This window comes from Heterodontus francisci, unplaced genomic scaffold, assembly GCF_036365525.1.
Source record: "Heterodontus francisci isolate sHetFra1 unplaced genomic scaffold, sHetFra1.hap1 HAP1_SCAFFOLD_855, whole genome shotgun sequence".
Lineage (NCBI taxonomy): Eukaryota > Metazoa > Chordata > Chondrichthyes > Heterodontiformes > Heterodontidae > Heterodontus > Heterodontus francisci.
Genome location: NW_027141074.1, coordinates 172501 through 179901, shown reverse-complemented (window position 1 = coordinate 179901; position 7401 = coordinate 172501).

Genomic DNA, 7401 nt, shown 5'->3' with positions numbered 1-7401 from the left:
AGACTTATATATATACACACACACACCACAGTCCATGCCCTGAGACTTATACATATACACACACACACCACAGTCCATGCCCTGAGACTTATATATACACACACACACCACAGTCCATGCCCTGAGACTTATATAGATACACACACACCACAGTCCATGCCCTGAGACTTATATATATACACACACACCACAGTCCATGCCCTGAGACTTATATATATACACACACACCACAGTCCAGGCCCTGAGACTTATATATACACACACACACCACAGTCCATGCCCTGAGACTTATATATACACACACACACCACAGTCCATGCCCTGAGACTTATATATATACACACACACACCACAGTCCATGCCCTGAGACTTATATATATACACACACACACCACAGTCCAGACCCTGAGACTTATATATATATACACACACACACCACAGTCCATGCCCTGAGACTTATATATATACACACACACCACAGTCCATGCCCTGAGACCTATATATATACACACACACCACAGTCCAGGCCCTGAGACTTATATATACACACACACACCACAGTCCATGCCCTGAGACTTATATATCCACACACACACCACAGTCCATGCCCTGAGACTTATATTTACACACACACACAACACAGTCCATGCCCTGAGACTTATATATATACACACACACCAGAGTCCATGCCCTGAGAATTATATATATACACACACACACCACAGTCCAGACACTGAGACTTATATATATACACACACACACCACAGTCCAGACCCTGAGACTTATATACATATACACACACACCACAGTCCATGCACTGAGACTCATATATATGCACACACACACCACAGTCCATGCCCTGAGACATATATATATACACACACACACCACAGTCCATGCCCTGAGACTTATATATATACACACACACACCACAGTCCAGACCCTGAGACTTATATATATACACACACACACCACAGTCCATGCCCTGAGACTTATATATATATACACACGCACCACAGTCCAGGCCCTGAGACTTATATATATATACACACACACCACAGTCCAGGCCCTGAGACTTATATATACACACACACCACAGTCCATGCCCTGAGACTTATATATATACACACACACCACAGTCCAGGCCCTGAGACTTATATATATATACACACACACACCACAGTCCATGCCCTGAGACTTATATATATCCACACACACACCACAGTCCAGACCCTGAGACTTATATATATACACACACACCACAGTCCATGCCCTGAGACTTATATATACACACACACACACCACAGTCCATGCCCTGAGACTTATATTTACACACACACACAACACAGTCCATGCCCTGAGACTTATATATATACACACACACCACAGTCCATGCCCTGAGACTTATATATATACACACACACACCACATTCCAGACCCTGAGACTTATATACATATACACACACACACCACAGTCCATGCCCTGAGACTTATATATATATACACACACACACCACAGTCCATGCCCTGAGACTCATATATATGCACACACACACCACAGTCCATGCCCTGAGACTTATATATATACACACACACACCACAGTCCATGCCCTGAGACTTATATATATACACACACACACCACAGTCCAGACCCTGAGACTTATATATATACACACACACACCACAGTCCATGCCCTGAGACTTATATATATATACACACGCACCACAGTCCAGGCCCTGAGACTTATATATATATACACACACACCACAGTCCAGGCCCTGAGACTTATATATACACACACACCACAGTCCATGCCCTGAGACTTATATATATACACACACACCACAGTCCAGGCCCTGAGACTTATATATATATACACACACACACCACAGTCCATGCCCTGAGACTTATATATATACACACACACACCACAGTCCAGACCCTGAGACTAATATATATACACACACACCACAGTCCATGCCCTGAGACTTATATATACACACACACACACCACAGTCCAGACCCGGAGACTTATATATATACACACACACACCACAGTCCATGCCCTGAGACTTATATATATACACACACACACCACAGTCCAGACCCTGAGACTTATATATACACACACACACACCACAGTCCATGCCCTGAGACTTATATATACACACACACACCACAGTCCATGCCCTGAGACTTATATATACACACACACACACCACAGTCCAGACCCGGAAACTTATATATATACACACACACACCACAGTCCATGCCCTGAGACTTATATATATACACACACACACCACAGTCCAGACCCTGAGACTTATATATATACACACACACACCACAGTCCATGCCCTGAGACTTATATATACACACACACACACCACAGTCCAGGCCCTGAGACTTATATACATGTACACACACACCACAGTCCATGCCCTGAGACTTATATATATACACACACACACCACAGTCCATGCCCTGAGACTTATATATATATACACACACACCACAGTCCAGACCCTGAGACTTATATATATACACACACACACCACAGTCCATGCCCTGAGACTTATATATATATACACACACACCACAGTCCAGACCCTGAGACTTATATATATACACACACACACCACAGTCCAGGCCCTGAGACTTATATATACACACACACACCACAGTCCAGGCCCTGATACTTATATATATATACACACACACCACAGTCCAGGCCCTGAGACTTATATATACACACACACACCACAGTCCATGCCCTGAGACTTATATATATACACACACACCACAGTCCAGGCCCTGAGACTTATATATATACACTCACACACCACAGTCCAGACCCTGAGACTTATATATACACACACACACACACCACAGTCCAGGCCCTGAGACTTATATATATATACACACACACCACAGTACATGCCCTGAGACTTATATATATATACACACACACACCACAGTCCAGACCCTGAGACTTATATATATACACACACACACCACAGTCCATGCCCTGAGACTTATATATATATACACACACACCACAGTCCAGACCCTGAGACTTATATATATACACACACACACCACAGTCCAGGCCCTGAGACTTATATATACACACACACACCACAGTCCAGGCCCTGATACTTATATATATATACACACACACCACAGTCCAGGCCCTGAGACTTATATATACACACACACACCACAGTCCATGCCCTGAGACTTATATATATACACACACACCACAGTCCAGGCCCTGAGACTTATATATATACACTCACACACCACAGTTCAGACACTGAGACTTATATATACACACACACCACAGTCCAGGCCCTGAGACTTATATATATATACACACACACCACAGTCCATGCCCTGAGACTTATATATATACACACACACACCACAGTCCATGCCCTGAGACTTATATATATACACACACACACCACAGTCCAGACCCTGAGACTTATATATATATATATATACACACACACCACAGTCCATGCCCTGAGACTTATATATATATACACACACACACCACAGTCCAGGCCCTGATACTTATATATATATATATATACACACACACCACAGTCCATGCCCTGAGACTTATATATATATACACACACACACCACAGTCCAGGCCCTGATACTTATATATATATACACACACACCACAGTCCAGGCCCTGAGACTTATATATACACACACACACCACAGTCCAGACCCTGAGACTTATATATATACACACACACACCACAGTCCAGACCCTGAGACTTATATATATACACACACACACCACAGTCCAGACCCTGAGACTTATATATATATATATACACACACACCACAGTCCAGGCCCTGAGACTTATATATATACACACACACACCACAGTCCAGACCCTGAGACTTATATATATATATATACACACACACCACAGTCCAGGCCCTGAGACTTATATATATACACACACACACCACAGTCCAGACCCTGAGACTTATATATATATATATACACACACACCACAGTCCAGGCCCTGAGACTTATATATATACACTCACACACACCACAGTCCAGGCCCTGAGACTTATATATATATACACACACACACCACAGTCCAGGCCCTGAGACTTATATATATACACTCACACACACCACAGTCCATGCCCTGAGACTTATATATACACACACTCACCACAGTCCATGCCCTGAGACTTATATATATACACACACACACCACAGTCCATGCCCTGAGACTTATATATATACACACACACATCACAGTCCAGGCCCTGAGACTTATATATATACACACACACCACAGTCCAGGCCCTGAGACTTATATATATACACACACACACACCACAGTCCAGGCACTGAGACTTATATATATACACACACACACCACAGTCCAGGCCCTGAGACTTATATATATACACACACACACCACAGTCCAGGCCCTGAGACTTATATATATACACACACACACCACAGTCAAGGCCCAGAGACTTATATATATATACACACACATCACAGTCCAGGCCCAGAGACTTATATATATATACACACACACCACAGTCCAGGCCCTGAGACTTATATATATATACACACACACCACAGTCCAGGCCCTGAGACATATATATATATATACACACACACCACAGTCCAGGCCCTGAGACTTATATATGTACACACACACACCACAGTCCAGGCCCAGAGACTTATATAAATACAAACACACACCACAGTCCAGGCCCTGAGACTTATATATGTACACACACACACCACAGTCCAGGCCCAGAGACTTATATAAATACAAACACACACCACAGTCCAGGCCCTGAGACTTATATATGTACACACACACACCACAGTCCAGGCCCTGAGACTTATATATGTACACACACACACCACAGTCCAGTCCCAGAGACTTATATAAATACAAACACACACCACAGTCCAGGCCCTGAGACTTATATATGTACACACACACACCACAGTCCAGGCCCAGAGACTTATATAAATACAAACACACACCACAGTCCAGGCCCAGAGACTTATATAAATACAAACACACACCACAGTCCAGGCCCTGAGACTTATATATATACACACACACACCACAGTCCATGCCCTGAGACTTATATATATACACACACACACCACAGTCCATGCCCTGAGACTTATATATATATACACACACACCACAGTCCAGGCCCTGAGACTTATATAAATACACACACGCTCACCACAGTCCAGGCACTGAGACTTATATATATACACACACACACACACCACAGTCCAGGCCCTGAGACTTATATATATACACACACACACACCACAGTCCAGGCCCTGAGACTTATATATATATACACAAACACCACAGTCCAGGCCCTGAGACTTATATATATATACACACACACCACATTCCAGACCCTGAGACTTATATATATACACACACACACCACAGTCCATGCCCTGAGACTTATATATATACACACACACCACAGTCCAGACCCTGAGACTTATATATATACACACACACACCACAGTCCATGCCCTGAGACTTATATATACACACACTCACCACAGTCCATGCCCTGAGACTTATATATATAGACACACACACCACAGTCCAGGCCCTGAGACTTATATATATACACACACTCTCCACAGTCCAGGCCCTGAGACTTATATATATATACACACACACCACAGTCCATGCCCTGAGACTTATATATATATACACACACACCACAGTCCATGCCCTGAGACTTATATATATACACACACACACCACAGTCCAGACCCTGAGACTTATATATATACACACACACACCACAGTCCATGCCCTGAGACTTATATATATATACACACACACCACAGTCCAGGCCCTGAGACTTATATATATATACACACACACCACAGTCCAGGCCCTGAGACTTATATATATACACACACACACCACAGTCCAGGCCCAGAGACTTATATAAATACAAACACACACCACAGTCCAGGCCCTGAGACTTATATATATACATACACACTCACACCGCAGTCCAGGCCCTGAGACTTATATATATACACACACACTCACCACAGTCCAGGCCCTGAGACTTATATATATACACACACACACCACAGTCCAGGCCCTGAGACTTATATATATACAAACGCACACACCACAGTCCAGGCCCTCAGACTTATATATATACACACACACACCACAGTCCATGCCCTGAGACTTATATATATACACACACACCACAGTCCAGACCCTGAGACTTATATATATACACACACACACCACAGTCCATGCCCTGAGACTTATATATACACACACTCACCACAGTCCATGCCCTGAGACTTATATATATACACACAGTCTCCACAGTTCAGGCCCTGAGACTTATATATATATACACACACACCACAGTCCATGCCCTGAGACTTATATATATACACACACACACCACAGTCCAGACACTGAGACTTATATATATACACACACACACCACAGTCCATGCCCTGAGACTTATATATACACACACTCACCACAGTCCATGCCCTGAGACTTATATATATATACACACACACACCACAGTCCAGACCCTGAGACTTATATATACACACACACACACCACAGTCCAGGCCCTGAGACTTATATATATACACTCACACACACCACAGTCCAGGCCCTGAGACTTATATATATACACTCACACACACCACAGTCCAGGCCCTGAGACTTATATATATACACACACACACCACAGTCCAGGCCCTGAGACTTATATATATACACACACACACCACAGTCCAGACCCTGAGACTTATATATATACACACACACACCACAGTCCAGACCCTGAGACTTATATATATACACACACACACACCACAGTCCAGGCCCTGAGACTTATATATATACACTCACACACACCACAGTCCAGGCCCTGAGACTTATATATATACACACACACACACCACAGTCCAGACCCTGAGAGTTATATATATATATACACACACACCACAGTCCATGCCCTGAGACTTATATATATACACACACACACACCACAGTCCAGGCCCTGAGACTTATATATATACACTCACACACACCACAGTCCAGGCCCTGAGACTTATATATATACACACACACACACCACAGTCCAGACCCTGAGACTTATATATATATATATACACACACACCACAGTCCAGGCCCTGAGACTTATATATATACACACACACACCACAGTCCATGCCCTGAGACTTATATATATACACACACACACCACAGTCCATGCCCTGAGACTTATATATATACACACACACACCACAGTCCATGCCCTGAGACTTATATATATACACACACACACCACAGTC